The 21,111-nt window shown below is 43.4% G+C and overlaps 1 long non-coding RNA gene across 1 annotated transcript in view; it reads right to left on the bottom strand.

The window, feature by feature from the left end:
• Nucleotides 1-1,822: 1,822 nt before the first annotated feature.
• LOC119776734 overlaps nt 1,823-21,111 on the bottom strand; it is a 34,546-nt gene continuing 15,257 nt past the window's right edge. The window contains exon 2 of the long non-coding RNA XR_005279813.1: nt 1,823-2,700. This is a non-coding gene — a long non-coding RNA (uncharacterized LOC119776734). The remainder of the gene's footprint in view (nt 2,701-21,111) is intronic.

Raw genomic sequence — 21,111 nt, 5'->3', positions numbered from 1 at the left:
AAAATTAAATTTTTGAAAAAATAAGCTATTAATTTCAAATATTTAAGCAAATTATTTAAAAAGGTTAAATAAACATAAATAACACCATGATTCCAATAATCAAGCATGACAAATTTGGGTCCTAGAGGGCGGCTCCTCGGCAGAGTTTAGAGGTTTTCTGCTTCTGCACAGCTGATTTTCAATGATAGCCAGTAGTCTAGCTGTAAAAAAGAAGGGGGATAGTGGATTATTTTTTTTTTTTTGGAAGCCTAATTAATATATTCTGTTAACCTAAAGCGCTATGCATGGTCTGGTTGCTCCATGTCAGGTATGTCGGTCATTGACCTTGACTAAGGCACCTTACAGTAGAACTGCAGTCAGTCCCTGGACTGGCATGGCAATCACTGCCCCTATAGAGTTAGCATGGCTATCACTGCCCCTATAGAGTTAGCATGGCTATCACTAGCATGGCTATCACTGCCCCTACATAGTTAGCATGGCTATCACTAGCATGGCTATCACTGCCCCTACATAGTTAGCATGGCTATCACTGCCCCTACATAGTTAGCATGGCTATCACTAGCATGGCTATCACTGCCCCTAAATAGTTAGCATGGCTATCACTGCCCCTACATAGTTAGCATGGCTATCACTGCCCCTAAATAGTTAGCATGGCTATCACTAGCATGGCTATCACTGCCCCTACATAGTTAGCATGGCTATCACTGCCCCTACATAGTTAGCATGGCTATCACTGCCCCTACATAGTTAGCATGGCTATCACTAGCATGGCTATCACTGCCCCTACATAGTTAGCATGGCTATCACTAGCATGGCTATCACTGCCCCTACAGAGTTAGTATCGCTATCACTAGCATGGCTATCACTGACCCTACAGAGTTAGCATGGCTATCACTGCCCCCACATAGTTAGCATCGCTATCACTAGCATGGCTATCACTGCCCCTACACAGTTAGCATGGCTATCACTGCCCCTACATAGTTAGCATGGCTATCACTAGCATGGCTATCACTGCCCCTACATAGTTAGCATGGCTATCACTGCCCCTACATAGTTAGCATGGCTATCACTAGCATGGCTATCACTGCCCCTACATAGTTAGCATGGCTATCACTAGCATGGCTATCACTGCCCCTACAGAGTTAGTATCGCTATCACTAGCATGGCTATCACTGACCCTACAGAGTTAGCATGGCTATCACTGCCCCCACATAGTTAGCATGGCTATCACTGCCCCTACATAGTTAGCATGGCTATCACTAGCATGGCTATCACTGGCCCTACATAGTTAGCATGGCTATCACTAGCATGGCTATCACTGCCCCTACATAGTTAGCATGGCTATCACTGCCCCTACATAGTTAGCATGGCTATCACTAGCATGGCTATCACTGCCCCTACATAGTTAGCATGGCTATCACTAGCATGGCTATCACTGCCCCTACATAGCATCGGTTTGACAAATCAGGAAATGTTTTAGCAGCAGCATCAAACTGGACAGGATGTCAAAGTGGACTCTGGCTGCTGATTGGTGGAGCTGGTCGGCCGTCATCTGCTGGGCGGAGCTCCAAGCTTTCTTTCTGAAACTGCTTGATGACTTTATTCTCATAATGACTTTATTCTTGAAATAGAAGAAAAAAAATGTCTCTAGCGTGGCCCTAATACTCCGTCATAGAAACATGAAATGTAGCAAAAGGTTGAAAAGTTGAATACTTTTGCAAGGCCTACCTGAGAGAAACAGGACAAAACACTTAAAACAGTCAACTTTTTTAAATAGATAAAACATTGAAGAATCTCCTCACTAATAAGAAGATGAAACACGAAGAGTTGAATATATTTATTGTGCATTGGTATCTAATATATAAGAAAACATCCGATCTGTTCTCTAATAGGACTGAACGTCTAAACGGTCTCCAGCTGGACAGTGGCTCTGGTCACATTGAAGGAACATGAGGCTAACAGTCAACAAGATGAAGTCATCATTTCATTCATTTTGCATCGTTTCAGAAACAAAGAGCAGCTGATCTGCGATTTTTAACTGTGGAAAATATTCAGCAGCAGAAATCTGCTGATAAATCTGAGGAGAGATGATTGAGGTGAAGCCCAAACATCTGAACCTCAGGCAGCTCAAACCACTCAAGTGTTTTTCTTTAATATTTCATATCAAAGTAAAAAAAAAAAAAACTAGAGAAGCAGTAAGAGTTACAGGTTAGGAAACAACTAACAGCTGAAGAGGAGGAAGCAAAAGAAAACGTGTTAAAATAAAAATCTTCCAGTTAAATTTGAAATGAAAAGCATTTGCAGAACGTTCCGCTATGCTGTGCTAAAGCTTCCGTTTGTAAACAGGACACTTCCTGAACATTAAAGTAGGAAAATAGATTTTATGGAAAGAGTCAGCAATGCAGGCGGACATATATGGAGTAAACTTGCTGCTTGTTCTCCTCTGGATCATTTCTTCAGGCTCATCAATAAAAAGTAGAAAATCTATGCATTAAAGCAAAAATAATCCCGTCATTTCTTCTGGGTTACTGATGTTGTGGAGCAGAAGAGGTTGCTGATGGTTGAGTAGAAATATGCTGCAGGATGAAGAGAAAAGTCTGAAGGGTTGGAGCAGAAGCTGCTGCCTCCTCCGGCTCACTCCTGCGCCGCTGCCTCCTCTTTCACTGACTCCTCCTCTGGCTGCTGCTCCTCTTCCTCCTCCTGCAAAGACAAAACATCCCATATTCAACCTGAGACACTTTTCTGAAGAAAAAAAAAAAAAACTAACTAAATGCATGATAAGAATGATGGTAATGTTAAATAAGTTTGTTTTTTTAGATTAAAAGTTAGTTTTAGAAATGATTCCAACGTTTCTGTTTGAAATTCTTTTTTTATTTTTATCGTTCTGATGCCATTTCTGACATTTTGAGATTTTATTTAGTTTTAAGTTAAAGAGATAGCTAATAAAAAATTAAAAACATTTCCCTGTGATTAAAATGTTTTAAGCAACAGAGGAATCATAAAGACAATTAAAAGTGTTCAAATTAACAAAAGGCAGAAAAAGAAAACCATTTAGGAAATGAAAATACATATAAGTATATGTATATACAGATATATATACATATATACACATACATAGATATATACACTTCCATATATATATATACATATGTGTATATATATATATATATATACATATATATATATATACATATATATGTATGTGTGTTTATATATATATGTATATATATATATAAATATATATACACATATATATATATATACACACATACATATATATGTATATATACACACATACATATACTGTATATATATATATGTGTGTATATATATATGTATATATATATATATATATATACATATATATGTATGTGTGTATATATATATATATATATATACACACACATACATATATCAGTGTCTTTCTGCTTCCAGATTAATGAAAGTTAATCTGCGGTTCTAAGGCTCTGAAATGTTATCCAGCTCTCTGGTGATTCTTTTGTCAGAAATGTTTCAGGGTTTGAGGCCTGGAGGAGGGAAGGTTCTGACTCACTTAAAGAGGAGCTTTCCTTCAGAGAGTCAGAGACCCACCAGTCTCCTAGTCAGATTCATAGTTTGTTTGTTCCCATTACTTCCAGTGAACACTGTGTGCTGCTGCAGCTGTTATATAGAGATGCACAGTTCTTCTCTTTAGCTGTCCTTGCCTGGATTTACATCAGCATCGTCTTTTTCTTCAGCTGTCGTCTCATAAACGTTTTAATCATCATCGGTTTCATCTCCATAACCAGCAGCTGCCTCCATTTTTGCTTCTGACAAAGTCCTGCATGGAGAAGGAAGGCAGCTCCAATCAGTTGGCATTGGCGTCCAAAGAGCAGCTTTTCCAGACATTCTCTGGTCCTTTCCTCAGTCTCACTGGTTCAAAGCAGCTCAGTCTAACATGCTGGGGAAGATCCTCAGTCATCCAGGTCAGAGTCATTCCAAAAAGGTTGAAAATCAATCCACTGGACTTTGTTTCCAAGTTTGAAGACGTTTGTCTTCACATCCGGGAAGCTTTATCAGTTCCAAATGTCAGAAATAGCGTTTAGTTCCAGGTTTTATCCAGCAGCCCAACAAAGCCTGGTTTTAGTTTAGAAAACATGCAAATTGAAACAGACGAACGGGTCCCCCCCTTTGGAATGGGGGTGGTTTGGCTTCTTTGTTAGCATAAAATACCCGAAACTAACCCATTCCAAAGAGGTGGACCCACTCGTCCGTTTCTATTTGCATGTTTTCTAAACAATAACAAGGCTTTGTTGGGCTGCTGGATAAAACCTGGAACAGTTATCAGCTGCTGTATTTTCCACAGAGGTCAAACCAGCTCAGGACCATAAGCTTCTCTCAGCAGCAGAGGAAAACTTTTTCATTACTTAGCATCCCTGCTGCAACGTTTCCACTAATCCTTGGTTACGACTAGCTTGATTTCCCCACATTACTACCCACAGTGTAAAGGCTGCTCCGGTGGATTCTAGAGGGTCTAGCTATCATAACAATAACACAAGAGCGTCCCTAGAAAAACAACGACGTCTGTGAAGACAGAAAATATAAAAAAATAAAATAAATGTTTCTGAAGGCAATAATAATAATAATAATAAGGTTTCAGACTTGGCAGGTCCTCAACCTTCCATGAAAGAAGCTCGGCCTGTAATTCAGCAAAGCGCTCTGAACGTTCTGCCATCAGGATGCTCTGTGTTCAGGAACGTTTTACAGGCTGAACATGCTAAGTTTACACAGGAAGCAGCGACTCGGCAGTTTTTAATGAAGTTAGATCATTCTAATCTGGTAAATGTGATCAAATCCAAAAACCGATGCTATTAAATTGTAGTTGTAAATAAAGCTGCACAGCTTAGCGTATTATGCTAATTATTAAAACATGCTACCTTAGGAAACCCCCTGCATGGAGGCTCAATCAGAATATCAGTGAGAACAGTTAGGCCCCGGGGAAGAGCAGCGTCTGAATAGTACTGACGGTTAGGAAGGAGGTAGGAAGAGGAAGCCTCCTTATACTAATGAAGTTAGCATAGGAACCTTCTGATGTCCGCTGTAAGGATTCCCATAATCCTTTGCATGACAGACTGTTTGGCACCGCCCATTAATTCCTCACTGTGCAGCGTAACTCATCCTACAGTTTATAACAGAGAGCTTTAACCAGACCATTTATTCCAGACATTTTTATAGATCTTTTCCATCCATCCATCCATCCATCCATCCATCCATCCATCCATCCATCATCCATCCATCCAACATCCATCCATCCAACATCCATCCATCCATCCATCCATCCAACATCCATCCATCCATCCATCCATCCATCCATCCATCCATCCATCTTCTTCCTCTTTATCCGGATCATGGAGGTAGCAGTGTCAGCAGAGATGTCCAGACTTCCCTCCTCCAGCTGCTCTGGGGGACCTTGAGGCGACACCAGTCCAGCTCAGAGGACATAGTCCCTCCAGCGTGTCCTGGACCTTTGGCAGGCCTCCTTCCAATTGGACATTCCAGGAACACCTTTCAAGGGAGGCATCAGGAACAGATGCCTGAGCCTCCTCAGCTGGCTACTTTCCACATGGAGGAGCAACGACTCTACTCCGAACTCCTCCCAGGTAACTCAGCTCCTCACCTGATCTGGGTGCGCCCAGCCATGCTGTGAAGGAAACTCACAGCGTTTATTCGCGATCTTGTCCTTTCGCTAATTATGGAGATCTCATGACCATAGGTGAGGATTGGGAATGTCGATCAATCGGTACAGAGACCACATCACCGCAGACGGCGCACCGATCCGTCTATCGATCACACACTCCATCCGTCCCTCACTAGTCAACAAGACCCAGAGATACTTGAACTCCTCCACTTCAGACAAGGACTCTCCACCGACCTGAAGCAGGGAGTCCACCTTTCTCCAGATTGGATTGGATTCCGATTTAGAGGTTTCTGATCCTCATCCTGGCCGCTTCCCACTCTGCTGCAAACTGCCCCAGTTCATGTCGAAGGTCCTGGTTTGATGAGGCCAACAGGACAACATCATCTGCAAACTGCAGAGATGGTTTCCTGAGGTTCCCAAACCGGACACCCTCTGGTCCCTGGCTGCACCTAGAAATCAATTATGACGTCGTCTGTTTTCCTACCCTGGATAGAGGTCTACTGTGGACCCATGGAAGGATGAGGAAGAAGAGGAAGAGGAGCTCTCATTGGAGCTCTTAGGAAGGAGCCCATAGGTGCGTTTACACCAAATGCGTTTTTTTTGTGACCGGAGCGAATGATCTACGCTTTCCCTGCGTAGAGGGCGAACTTTACAGGAGATCAATGAAAACGTTCATGTTTTAGTGAACGGTGAACAAGGGCAACATTCACTCTGAGGATAGTTAGCGACGCACACAGCTGACATTGGCTTTCGGTTGATAACGACACTTTTCATTGGATAACGTCAGATTTACGGCACTTATTACGGCAAACAGCCTGACAGAGCAGCAGGTCTCCTGCTAGTACCAGTCTGCTCCATTCAGATGCATCTGCTGGGATTTCTGATGCCAGGTTAGCAGAGCGCTTTGCAGAGTTTGATCAACTAACACAGGAAGACTGGGACGGAAAAAAACTCAAGTTTTAGTGCAAACTGTTCCCACCGTGACTTAACAAACAAGTCTGTCTGTCAGCCACGCCCACTGCACATTTAAAGCCACACATGGAGTTAAAGCATCTGGGCTATCTGTGGAAATATCTGCTATTGAATGAGGAACAGAAGAAATCATTTGGATCCAGATCTTTTCAGCAGAACCTGAATGTTCCTGAATGTTTCTGAAGTTCTGTGTCATTTAGCTAAATAAAGGCTTCACTGCATCCAGGATTTTCCATTTCTTTCTATATATTCTGATCACACATTTAAAGAGGGAAATATGAAGTTCTATTGTGGAGGATTGTGGCTTCATTCACCAAATGAACTTAAACTGGTTCACTTATAGGTTGGTGAACTTAGTTCATTTTTGAAAAAGTGAACTATGAACGTGAGCTGATTCATTTTCATCTGTGAAGGGAACTTTAAGCTTTTTCTTTTTTATTATAAACTAAACATTGATTGGGCTGCTGGGGGTTCGATTCCCAGCCCGGGGTCTTTCTGCATGGAGTCTGCATGTTCTCCCTGAGCATGTGTGGGTTCTCTCCGGGTACTCCGGCTTCCTACCACAGTCCAAAAACATGACTGTTAGGTTAATCAGCTTCTCTAGATTCTCCTTAGGTGTGAGTGTGAATGGTTGTTTGTCTCTGTGTTGCCCTGCGATGGACTGGCAACCTGTCCAGGGTGGACCCCGCCTCTCACCCATTGATAGACACCAGCACCCCTCGCCACTCCACTTGGGATTAAGCGTGTTAGAAGATGGATGGACTAAACATTGATTTGGTATCACATCAACCAGACTAGATGTGGCGGTGATGAAGCAGAGACAAGCTTTTTGGAATCAAAATGGAAGACAGAGAAAATATTATACATATATTATTTTCAAAATAATATTGACAAAGTAGTACGTGATCTTTTGAGGTATGTAGGTGGCTTCAAAAACAGACCTAGAAGAGCTGCTAGATGGTTTTATTCATCCTCCCAATAACTTAATGGACCCTTAAGTCACTGTGGGAAGGTTGGCGGAGGCTGTAGTGGACCTGAATGCAGAGTAGAAGAGGAAGGGATAATTTCTTGCAACATTTAATGATGTGAAAATACAGAATCCAAAGTCCAGAACCCATCGACAAGAAACTCTTCAACCAAAAACCCAGGAGAAACTAGGGAGGGATAAACCTAAAGAACAACGGGGATCCAGCAATGAGGAACTGACAGTGGTGTCGAAAGTACCCAGATTTGTTACTTAAGTAGAAGTACAGATACTGCAGTTTAAAAACATTCTGGTAAAAGTTGAAGTATCAACTTGACCTCTTTACTCAAGTAAAAGTGAAAAAGTATGCGCTCCAAAAACTACTTAAAGTATAAAAGTATAAAGTAACCTTAAAAAAAAAAAAAACAGCCAGATGCCACTATATGAACTGAAAGCTCAATTTTTTGACTATTTCTATAAATCCTCTGAGATAGGGCCGAGGATGAGGGAGGTCTGGTTGGTCTCCGTCTCCCGATACGCTCTCGCCTGTGTCCGACCTTTCAGACATTTCAACATCTTTTTCTGAATCCCACATTGTAGCATGGCATAGACAATTCATGTTAGCAGTTTGAAGAACACCTGCTTGCTTCTAATGGTTTCCTTTAGCTAACCAATGAGTGTTTGCGTTCTATGACTCATCCAATCACACTAGTTTTCACTAGATGTGGGCGGAGCCAATGATCTGCATTGGATGGAGCACATGACTGGAAATAAATATTTATAAGCCAAGAGTAACGAGTAACGTTTGTTTTAAAAATGTAAGGAATAGAAAGTACAGATACTTGTGGGAAAATGTAATTAGTAGAAGTCAGAAAAGGAAGAAAAATAAGTAATGGAGTAAAGTATAGATACCTAAAAAGTATACTTAAGTAAAGTAACAAAGTATTTGTAATTTGTTACTTGACACCTCTGGTAACTGAACAGGAGGTGAATATATGGGAGACAGAAACAATGATAGGACTGATTAGTTAATAGGGAGCAGATGTGGACTGAAGTAACTAGTAGGAGCTAAGGGGAAAGGAAAGGAAACTAGGGGGCAGCAAAACTACCGTAAGAATAAAAAAAGATGTAAATCTTGAGAACACAGAAAAAAACAAAACGCCAAAAACGAAACAAAAAGGTTCAGAAAGTAAGACGTTAACACGCCAGACTAATTTCTGATGAAATATCAGGAGAAAAAGAAATAGGAAACTGGGAACTTTTTCGCAGATGGTATGAAGAACGGAGCGGTGGCCTCTGAGAAGCAAGTACCCAGTTTGATCCTCACAGCCTCCACTCTGGGTCCCTGAGCAAGACCCTTAACCCTGTACTGCTCCACGGGCGCCACACAGTGGCAGCCCACTGCTCCCCGAGGGGAGGGGTTAAATGCAGAGAGGGAATTTCATTGCTTTGTACTAGTGAGAGTAGAATGAGAATAAAAGTTTAATTCACCAACCAGCATCCATGCCGACACCTTTATTTGGAAAAGCAGGTGAGTTGCAGCAGAACAGGTCTTGTTTATTTAATTTAAAATGAGCATTAAAGCTACTGGACAGAGTCATCATGGGACACTGAGCTGCATCCAGCATATTATTGGTCCTTTTTGGTATGTTGGTCCTATATGCTCTAGTTTTCCCACAAGAAAATAAGGCTTAGCGTTGCCATTATGATATTACTCCATGCATGCTAACGGCTCATCCATGTCCTTATTGTTTGTGACGTTTGCAGGGAAATAACCTGGCAGTGATGCGCCTGGCCGCTGCACCCAGATGGTGACACTGTAAATGTAAATGTGAGTTTTAAATGCAGCAAAGAAGAAAGTGAAATGGAGAGAGCAGGAGGCAGCTGATTTAGAAAAGCAGGCAAAGTGAAAGTGACAGAGCTGCAGCGGTGATTAAACAGCTCTGACAGATACAATTACCCCCCCCTCTAGAGGTTAATAGACACATCTACACACCAGAATGTGTGATCACCAGGTTAGGATCTGCAGCCCGCAGCGCCCTATGAGGAGAACAGACAATAGCTGGCGGCTAATTTTCTGTCAGAAAGGAGGGTCCGTCTCCCATGGGTGTTTTTCTTCTACTTACGTACAAATAAAGATACTTCTATTAAATGTCAGGCTTTATTTAATCACGATGTGAAACGCGGATAAAAAAACCAGCTTCCAATGAATGTTAAATATCCCAAAAAACTGTCTTTATATTCCATCCAGACAATAACTGTTCCTAATAAAGCAAAAGTCAGCAAGGAATAATCATTATTTATACCTAAAACTAATATGTTCGCAGTTATTTAATGAATTTAGTGTTAAACAGTAAAAATAATCATTTTCATTGCAATCACTGAGTCTGGGAGCGGCCATTTTTCCCCAACTATAGTAGCCCCTCCCTCCTGCCATCTTCCAGCAGTGACGTCACGGTGCGGTAAGCCTAGCGCCATTCTCCCCGCTTTCCAAGCTAAATCAATGGGAACTACTAGACACATCTGCAATCAACAACAATTATTGAAGATTTCCAGAGGACTTCACCATTGAAATTCACCAGAGCTATAGTGAAACTGACAATGCCCACGTGCATGGCAGCTGGATGCTGGAATACATCGGGTAAAAGTGGAAAAAAAGAGTTATTATCAGCTTGACGTTGAGTTTCCTAACTGTGCAGAGAATCCAATAACAACCCAAAGAAGTTCTGCTGCTCTATTAAAAAGAATAAACTTGTTTGAAACCTTCCTGTTTGTCTGCTGAATATTAGGTCCGATGTTCTGAGGTTGTTACAGTTACAAAGTAAAACCAATAATCTACTTTGGGGGAAAATACAGAATAAAATCAGTTAATCTCACTGGAAAAGAGTCAGTTTGGAGTCACACATCGCGAGAAAAGCCTTCAGGATGGAGCTTAAAGGTAATTAAGCCTCATTATTTAGGAGGTAACAAGTTTCATTGCTGAGATAAAGATGTGTTTGGCTTTAATATGTAATAATATTAGTTTGATACAGAAACACCGAAAAGATGGAAAAAGGTGGTAAATGTAAACGACAAAAAGCAAAGCTGGTCAGCCATAAAGGGCAGAACACACTGAATCCGATATTATGTCCGATCCGACAGAAAATCGTGCCCTAGAGGTTGTGATGTTTATCTTCATTGAGTCAATAGGGATGATCATACCCAACACGATTTCCTGTAGGGGGCAGCGTAGCTCCAACTGAGATAGAGCCCAGGTCTATTTTAGTCAGAATACGCAGCAATTCAGCAGCAATTTCATGGGTCTGACCGAAAGAGAGATGCGGTTACAAAGGAAAACACATCCGCTTTGGAGGAAAATACAAAATAAAATCTGTTTGGAGTTTGGAGTCACATGTCGCGTTTACAGTTAGCAGGACAGACTGGAGCAAAAACATTGAATGAAACATTAAATAGAAAAGTTTCCCCATGATAGGAGTTCAGGAGGACAGAAACGGATAAAGTAGTGATCCTCTTTGAGCCTCACAGAAACCAGAATAAGGAGGAGCAGACAGAGCAGCGGATCGCTCTCACCTCTTTATGGAAAAAAGAAAGAAAAACTTGGAGAAACTTCCCAGATCTCTCTGAGAATCACCTCTCTGTCACCATAGAAACTCAGTGTGTAGAAAACTAACAAAGGTTTTTAGCAGAGTGATTTAGTCTCATTAAACCAGGACCTGTCCCAGAGGAAAAATCATTTCTGTGTCTTCACCCTGATTAGACGGAAACTACAGTTCAACTACGGGATGGGTTGTGCTTTACAGGTCTGTAACGTTTAAAAAAGTTCCATAAAGACTAAATTTGAAGTGAATGTATTGGATGAGACGTGACCTTTGAATCCGTGTATCATTCGTTCTTTCTATTTTCAATTGCCAATCAAAAAACAAAAAATTGACTGGTTATTTTGTTTTTTATGGTTAAACCAAAAACGAAAAAAGGATTTGGTTTTTCATATATCAATTCTAAGCTCAGATCAAGAATACGAAATGGAAAAACGGACAGCAACGCAGAATTTGATTTTAATATTTAATCGGTACAGTTTACGTGACCCGGAAGTTTGGTGGAGCGTTAGCTAAAAAAACAATTGGCTTACCCCCACCACGTTCGATCAAGCTGCACCAGATAAGGCAGTCGGACCTATCAGCCATGGACAGTTATGTGTTATTTCCTTTTTCTCCTCAGACCATGGAGAGCACAGAATCTTCTGACGCTCATCTTAGAGCATTCCTTGATACCCATCTGCTGCAATGAGCTGGAAATTTCGGCGTGTGTCAAACCGCTGGCAAACAGCTTCTTGATCAACATAGTGTGTGGTTCTAGCGTCGCCATGGTAGCCACTTCATCACCCCACTGCTGCGCAAAGAGCTATTTCCGGGTCACGTAAACTGTACCGATTAAATATTAAAATCAAATTCTGCGTTGCTGTCCGTTTTTCCATTTCGTAATCTTGATCTGAGCTTAGAATTGATATACGAAAAACCAATCCTTTTTTCGTTTTTGGTTTAACCATAAAAAACAAAAAACAAAATAACCAGTCAATTTTTTATTTTTTGTTTTTTGATTGGCAATTGAAAATAGAAAGAACGAATGATACACGGATTCCTCTGAGATGTCGCTTATTTGCTTTGTGTGAAGAAATGGTAGAGGAACATAAACCTTATTGCTCCACATGGAGGTCCAATGGCTGTTCCATGGCTAGTTGTGAGAGGAACTTAGAGTATTTCTGACAAACGAGAGAGAGGCCCCGATAACCGATACCAGGCTGTGCAGTATCAGCTGATACCGATACCATCTGTTCTAAATTGATGTGTATCTATGAAGAACTGCAGACTACTTGGATGTAAAATAATCACCATCATGGGTTTGTCAAGCTGCTGCCTACCTTAGTGAAGCAGGAAACAGACTAAAACAAAGTGAATCCAGTAGAACTTTTTATTTCCTACCTGGAATGGGCGACAATAGTTGAATAAAATCGGTGCCCTATTTGTTGGTACCGATTCCAATACCACCGTTTTAGTGCCTGATGGGGGCACCGCCCCATACTGGTCTCGGTGCAACACTACTTGCTAGTGATCAGTGGTGTGCAAAGCTTGCATACCTGGCTGGTATATTTAATTATCTGAATGAAATGAACACAGGGATGCAAGGCTGAAATGAACAGGTTCCGTTTAAAGGTGCAACCTGGAGATGTTCCCGCCCACCCAGAAACTGCAAGATGGCAACCCTGCTGCAATGTGTGAGGTGATCGGCACACATTTGAAAACTTCTGAGGAGAAGTTGTCATTTTATTCCTCTTCAGCTTTCCCAGAATGCCTTGCCTGGGTTAGGGAGCCATACAGCTCAGGATCCGTTGCTGGAAAGGACGTGACTTAAAGGAGCAAGAGGAACTACTTGAACTGAAACTAGATGGTGGTTTAAAGCTAAACTTTGCTGATCTTCCTTTGGACAGTTTTTAATTCCCAATTCTGGCCAACAATTTTGTTATTGCTCCTGTTTTCAACCAGATATCCAAGTGAGCGGAGCTCCTCAAGCTTGACTGTGATAAAAAACTAAAATCAGAGAGAGACTGAGGACTGTTGAGGAAGAGCTTCATGTGTCTTTCTACCATTCCTGCCAGGCTTTCCCCTTTGTGTTCATCTAAACAGGCCTTTCACACTGAATACATTTAGAAAACTATTTTATTAACTAACTGCGTTAGAGTGCAGTTTTGATTGGTGGTGCACCAGAGGATTATTTAAATGGAAAAAATGTGCTGTCAATCAAAAAAGGTGGAAAATCACTGAGATCACTGAGGAGAGCCGACAGTGCAGGTTTCAGCTAGACTGTCTGGGAAATTTCAGAAACAATTCAACGTTTTAATCAGTCAGAACAGTTATGAGTTTCTAAGGAACCCAGCTGACTGCATCCAGTCATTGACCAGCCATGGCATTTGCATTGAATCTGAAGTATAAAAAGAATGTACGATGAAGTATTTTTTTTCTTCTATTTCGAGAATAAAGTCCTAAAATTAGAGAATAAAGTTGTATTTATGACAACTCTTACAAGAAGCCCTTTCTTCCCTAAAATGAGGAATGTGGAGCATCATGTGAAGTTCTACTTTAGCTTCGGTTTGACAAATCTGGAAAACTTTTAGCAGCAGCATCAAACTGGGCAGGATGTCAAAGTGGACTCTGGTTGCTGATTGGTGGAGCTGGTCGGCTGTCATCTGCTGGGCGGAGCTTCGGCTTGATGACTTCATTCTGGTAATTTTACAACTTTATTCTTGTAATTTTGCGACTTTATTCTCGAAATAGAAAAATAAAATCTCTATCCCGGCCCTAATACTCTGTCATAAGAATGAGGACCCGCCCCCTGAAAATAAAAAGAAAGAAAGAATTAATTTATCTATAAACATAGTTGCTCAGGTCATGGAGACATGGCGGCGCTCCAGAGGAGCTTCATGGTGGTGATCTATGCAGCTGCTGTGTCCAAACAGGGAAACCAGGTGGGGGTGAATGTAAAGACCAGCCTATAAATCTCAGCTTACTAAAAGAACCTTGGTGTTGCTTCTGAAACAGTCTTGATATGCGGCCCCCCCCTTAAGAGGAATGTGCTGAACTCTGGGCCCTTTGTGGCGCCGGTCCATGGAGCAGATATAAATCTGACTCTTCATCACTCCCCGTCCTATACACTCGAACCATCTGCCAAATCTCCCAGACAAGTCTGCCAATTTTCCAATTACCTGTGGAGCCATTCGTTATCTGAGGGCCCGTCAGCTCCTAAATGGGAAACAAGCGTGGAGGAGGGGCCCCGCCATGCTAACTACATCATAAACCCAGAGAGGTGCCTCCTTCTGTGCTGATTTAGTGCGCGTCCCCGTGGGAAGAGTGACGGCGGGTCGTCTGGCCTCTGAGGGCCGGTGCTGGATTCCTCCTGGGCTCTTAATCCTCACTGCTCCAACCCTTCAGCCACCCATCATCCCTGCCTGAGACAGAGGGAGCGTGGGGGCTGCTACTGCGGCACTGCTTCCCTGGTGCTGGTGTTACCCCCCCCCCCCGCTATCTGTGAATGAAGCAGCAGACGCTCCTAATCTTTGTGTCTCTTTGAATCTGGGTAAAGCGGCAGGCTGAGAGGAGAAACCACACCTGAAAATTGCATTCAGATAAAGCGCACTGTTTACCCATCCATACTCACAGTTAGGCTTTTATAGCGCCTCTGCAGAAATTGCCTCAGCAACACGCATGTCTGAATGGTGGAGATGGAGAAGATGAGCAATTATATTTTAAATGCCCCCCTCAGCCGGCAGGTCTGAAAAGGTTGGAGCAGCAGTGAACTCGCTGTTCAGAGGCTCATGATACGTAGAAAATCTCTGCTCTGAAACTATTTTTACAGCCAATGAAAACAGTCACACGTTCTTTCAGACATGTCTGGAACGCTGCCTTTTAGAGCCGAGGACGTCTGTTCCTGCAACCAAGCAAACTCTCTGAGAAAAGAAAAATCACGTTTTTCAACAGTAAAGAGAAGCGTTAGGTTTAGTCCCAGGTCTAAATATGTCAATGTTTGGAACGCAGCAGTCAGTCTGAGCAGAGGGGAAACCTGCTGCTCCTCAGCTTAAGATCTTCTTCTTTTAACTCTCAGTTTGTTTTTAGGCCTGAAGATAACGATTCTAATCCATTAAACCAGACTTTAACTAGGCCACTGCAACGGTTAGACTTTGACTAGGCCACTGCAACACCAAGACTTTGACTAGGCCACTGCAACAGCAAGACTTTGACTAGGCCACTGCAACAGCAATACTTTGACTAGGCCACTGCAACACCAAGACTTTGACTAGGCCACTGCAACAGCAATACTTTGACTAGGCCACTGCAACACCAAGACTTTGACTAGGCCACTGCAACGGTTAGACTTTAACTAGGCCACTGCAACGCCAAGACTTTGACTAGGCCACTGCAACGGTTAGACTTTGACTAGGCCACTGCAACAGCAATACTTTGACTAGGCCACTGCAACACCAAGACTTTGACTAGGCCACTGCAACGGTTAGACTTTAACTAGGCCACTGCAACGCCAAGACTTTGACTAGGCCACTGCAACGGTTAGACTTTGACTAGGCCACTGCAACACCAAGACTTTGACTAGGCCACTGCAACACCAAGACTTTGACTAGGCCACTGCAACGGCAAGACTTTGACTAGGCCACTGCAACAGCAATACTTTGACTAGGCCACTGCAACACCAAGACTTTGACTAGGCCACTGCAACGGTTAGACTTTAACTAGGCCACTGCAACGCCAAGACTTTGACTAGGCCACTGCAACGGTTAGACTTTGACTAGGCCACTGCAACACCAAGACTTTGACTAGGCCACTGCAACGGTTAGACTTTAACTAGGCCACTGTAACACCAAGACTTTGACTAGGCCACTGCAAAGGTTAGACTTTAACTAGGCCACTGCAACACCAAGACTTTGACTAGGCCACTGCAACACCAAGACTTTGACTAGGCCACTGCAACACCCAGACTTTGACTAGGCCACTGCAACACCAAGACTTTGACTAGGCCACTAAAACACCAAGACTTTGACTAGGCCACTGCAACACCAAGACTTTGACTAGACCACTGCAACACCAAGACTTTGACTAGGCCACTAAAACACCAAGACTTTGACTAGGCCACTGCAACACCAAGACTTTGACTAGGCCACTGCAACACCAAAACTTTGACTAGGCCACTAAAACACCAAGACTTTGACTAGGCCACTGCAACACCAAGACTTTGACTAGGCCACTGCAACACCAAGACTTTGACTAGGCCACTGCAAAGGTTAGACTTTAACTAGGCCACTGCAACACCAAGACTTTGACTAGGCTACTGCAACACCAAGACTTTGACTAGGCCACTGCAACACCCAGACTTTGACTAGGCCACTGCAACACCAAGACTTTGACTAGGCCACTGTAACACCAAGACTTTGACTAGGCCACTGCAAAGGTTAGACTTTAACTAGGCCACTGCAACACCAAGACTTTGACTAGGCCACTGAAACACCAAGACTTTGACTAGGCCACTGCAACACCCAGACTTTGACTAGGCCACTGCAACACCAAGACTTTGACTAGGCCACTAAAACACCAAGACTTTGACTAGGCCACTGCAACACCAAGACTTTGACTAGACCACTGCAACACCAAGACTTTGACTAGGCCACTAAAACACCAAGACTTTGACTAGGCCACTGCAACACCAAGACTTTGACTAGGCCACTGCAACACCAAAACTTTGACTAGGCCACTAAAACACCAAGACTTTGACTAGACCACTGTAACGCCAAGACTTTGACTAGACCACTGCAACGCCAAGACTTTGACTAGACCACTGTAACGCCAAGACTTTGACTAGACCACTGCAACGCCAAGACTTTGACTAGACCACTGCAACACCAAGACTTTGACTAGGCCACTGCAACACCAAGACTTTGACTAGGCCACTGCAACACCAAGACTTTGACTAGACCACTGTAACGCCAAGACTTTGACTAGACCACTGCAACGCCAAGACTTTGACTAGGCCACTGCAACACCAAGACTTTGACTAGGCCACTGCAACACCCAGACTTTGACTAGGCCACTGCAACACCCAGACTTTGACTAGGCCACTGCAACACCAAGACTTTGACTAGGCCACTGCAACACCCAGACTTTGACTAGGCAACTGCAACACCAAAACTTTGACTAGGCCACTGCAATGCCAAGACTTTGACTAGGCCGCTGCAACACCAAGACTTTGACTAGACCACTGTAACACCAAGACTTTGACTAGACCACTGCAACGCCAAGACTTTGACTAGGCCACTGCAACACCAAGACTTTGACTAGGCCACTGCAACACCAAGACTTTGACTAGGCCACTGCAACACCAAGACTTTGACTAGGCCACTGCAACACCAAGACTTTGACTAGACCACTGTAACGCCAAGACTTTGACTAGACCACTGCAACGCCAAGACTTTGACTAGGCCACTGCAACACCAAGACTTTGACTAGGCCACTGCAACACCAAGACTTTGACTAGACCACTGTAACGCCAAGACTTTGACTAGACCACTGCAACCCCAAGACTTTGACTAGGCCACTGCAACACCAAGACTTTGACTAGACCACTGTAACGCCAAGACTTTGACTAGACCACTGCAACACCAAGACTTTGACTAGGCCACTGCAACACCAAGACTTTGACTAGACCACTGTAACGCCAAGACTTTGACTAGGCCACTGCAACGGTTAGACTTTAACTAGGCCACTGCAACACCAAGACTTTGACTAGGCCACTGCAACGGTTAGACTTTGACTAGGCCACTGCAACACCAAAACTTTGACTAGGCCACTGCAACACCAAGACTTTGACTAGGCCACTGCAACGGTTAGACTTTGACTAGGCTACTGCAACACCAAAACTTTGACTAGGCCACTGCAACACCAAGACTTTGACTAGGCCACTGCAACGGTTAGACTTTGGCTAGGCCACTGCAACACCAAGACTTTGACTAGGCCACTGCAACGGTTAGACTTTAACTAGGCCACTGCAACGCCAAGACTTTGACTAGGCCACTGCAACGGTTAGACTTTAACTAGGCCACTGCAACACCAAGACTTTGACTAGGCCACTGCAACGGTTAGACTTTAACTAGGCCACTGCAACACCAAGACTTTGACTAGGCCACTGCAACACCCAGACTTTGACTAGGCCACTGCAACACCCAGACTTTGACTAGGCCACTGCAACACCAAGACTTTGACTAGGCCATTGCAACACCAAGACTTTGACTAGGCCACTGCAACACCAAGACTTTGACTAGGCCACTGCAACACGAAGACTTTGACTAGGCCACTGCAACACCAAAAGTTTGACTAGGCCACTGCAACACCAAGACTTTGACTAGACCACTGTAACGCCAAGACTTTGACTAGACCACTGCAACGCCAAGACTTTGACTAGGCCACTGCAACACCAAGACTTTGACTAGGCCACTGCAACACCAAGACTTTGACTAGGCCACTGCAACACCAAGACTTTGACTAGACCACTGTAACGCCAAGACTTTGACTAGACCACTGCAACGCCAAGACTTTGACTAGGCCACTGCAACACCAAGACTTTGACTAGGCCACTGCAACGCCAAGACTTTGACTAGGCCACTGCAACACCAAGATTTTGACTAGGCCACTGCAACACCAAGATTTTGACTAGGCCACTGCAACACCAACACTTTGACTAGGCAGCTGTAACGGTCAGACTTCGACTAGGCCACTGCAACGCCCAGACTTTGACTAGGCAGCTGCAACACTTCCTGGGTCGTCCCCTGGTCCTCCTGGTTAGACGTGCCTGGAATCCTTCAGAGGTAGGCGTCCAGGAGGCATCAGATAAAAATGTCTGATCCTCATCACCCTAACCCTCTGGATGTGGAGGAGAAGCAGCTCTACTCTAAGCCTCTCCCTGATGACTGAGCTCCTCAGCCTCTCTCTATGGGAGAGCCCAGACACACTGCAGAGGAAGCTTGGATCCAGGATCTGGTTCTTTGGGTCATTATCCAGATTAATGCCCGTAGGGTGAGGGTAGGAACGTAGACCGACCGCTATATCAGAGCTTTGCCTTTTCTCCTAGCTCTCTCTGAACCACAGCAGACAGTGAAGCATCTGCATTATAGCAGCAGCCGCACCAATCTGTCCATGGATCTCCCTTCACTGATGAACAGGAGCCCAGGATAAATAAACTCCTTCACTGGAAGCAAGAACTTTCCTCCTACCTTAAAATATCTGCAGTCGACAATCATTTCCTTGGACTTGGAGCAACTGATCTTCAAGCAATTATCTATTATCTAATCATAACATCTGGTTTTATATCTGGTTCTTATATTCCTCCCTTTGCTACAGAAGGAAATGATGGTAAAGCTGCAGTAAAACAGTCCTGGATGAGCAGAACTCCTTTCCTTTGTTTTGTGAAATGATGACCTACTATGTTGGACTGGTTTAGGTGTCTGTTTGGACATTTATGATATATAAGTATATTCCCTATTTCTTATATTCCTTTTTTTTCTACTCTGATTTAGGCTGAATAATAATAATAATAATAATAACCTGAAAGGGTAAAAATAATCACCGATTATTTTTTTAAACAGGTAGTTTGTTCAAATTTGGCCTCTCAGAGTTTTTATCTTTTTGAATTTTACGTCTTTTTTCAAATAAACTGAGTAACCTTTGTAATCAGGGAGACTGTCTTCGTCTCCGCGCTGAATAAACAACGCAGTGATTTTAAAGAGACCCGCAGTAATTACTGGTCTGAGGCTCGTCGTTTGTACGGTTTGAATCTGAGGCGCTCGGCGCAGCCACAGCTGCTCGTCCAGCGAGGCTTGAAGCGGCGGCGTAGCAGGAGGAGGTGCAGCGCCGCCGCTTCAAGTTCTGCATCAGCAGCTCAGACTACAGAGACATGCTTTCCGGGGAAAAGTGCGAGAGACGCTTCCTCTCTGAAGAGCCCTGCAGCTGCTGATGGGCTGTGACATTGTGGGATATCTCCATCCCTCTGAGGAGATAAAGGAGAGAGGAGGAGGACAGGTTGGGGTTTTTCACATTCCTATAGGCTGCCACTGCCTCTGGCACAGACGCATACATATATGATAATGAAATGCCACGTCTTTCATTTTAAAGGGCACCAGCAGAGAGTTGTCCCTGGACTCTAGGTGGCATCACAGACCAGCGGCTGCTGCTCCAGCAGTGCTGAGCGTGTTTGAGCGGCAGACGCAGCCCTGCAGAGCCTCAGAAAGCCGGATTAAAATTCAGCTGTGAAGGAATCATAACGTAGAACAGCCAGTGGACTCCAGTGAGTCTCCCTGCCTTTATCACGCCTGTACAGTCCTCAGAAGAATTGGCTTTTAATTAGTGCATCCTGCTTTCTTATCATGTTTCCTGCTTTCATTGTGTTTATTCATGTCTGCAAAAAGCAGGAGAAGCAGCTCCGTACGACGCCCTCTGACCTTTGAAGGCCAGCAGTTGGAGGAATCCTAAACTCTGCTGCCATGCAGCTTTACGTACGGTTTAACTGTAATGTTGCTGACTAAAGAAGTTAGTTTTGTTCAGGATCTAAAAACTGAAGCAATGAATAACACCAAACTGTCAACAAACATCATCATAAAGCCCTGAACACGCCGGTTGGTACGACTTTTTAATCCCTGATCAGATTTTTTTCCTGTTGCACTGACTATAGAGAGAGGCTCAGACTAGGCAGGATTAGATTATTTTTACTTCTGTCTCTCTCTCTCTGCTATAAACACATTAAAACAATTTCCTACATTCGACTGGAAAAAGTTATTAAAGAAATAAAATTAAATAAAAACACCGGTGCATTCTATAAAGCAAAACTCTACTTAACGGGTCTGTGCAGCATCTAGTTACAGAACAGATTCATTGTTTTTGCTCCAGTCTGTCCT

This window comes from Cyprinodon tularosa, unplaced genomic scaffold (genome assembly GCF_016077235.1).
Source record: "Cyprinodon tularosa strain WSP-4 unplaced genomic scaffold, ASM1607723v1 ctg952, whole genome shotgun sequence".
NCBI classification, from domain to species: domain Eukaryota; kingdom Metazoa; phylum Chordata; class Actinopteri; order Cyprinodontiformes; family Cyprinodontidae; genus Cyprinodon; species Cyprinodon tularosa.
This window is presented reverse-complemented; position numbering and strand designations above follow the sequence as displayed.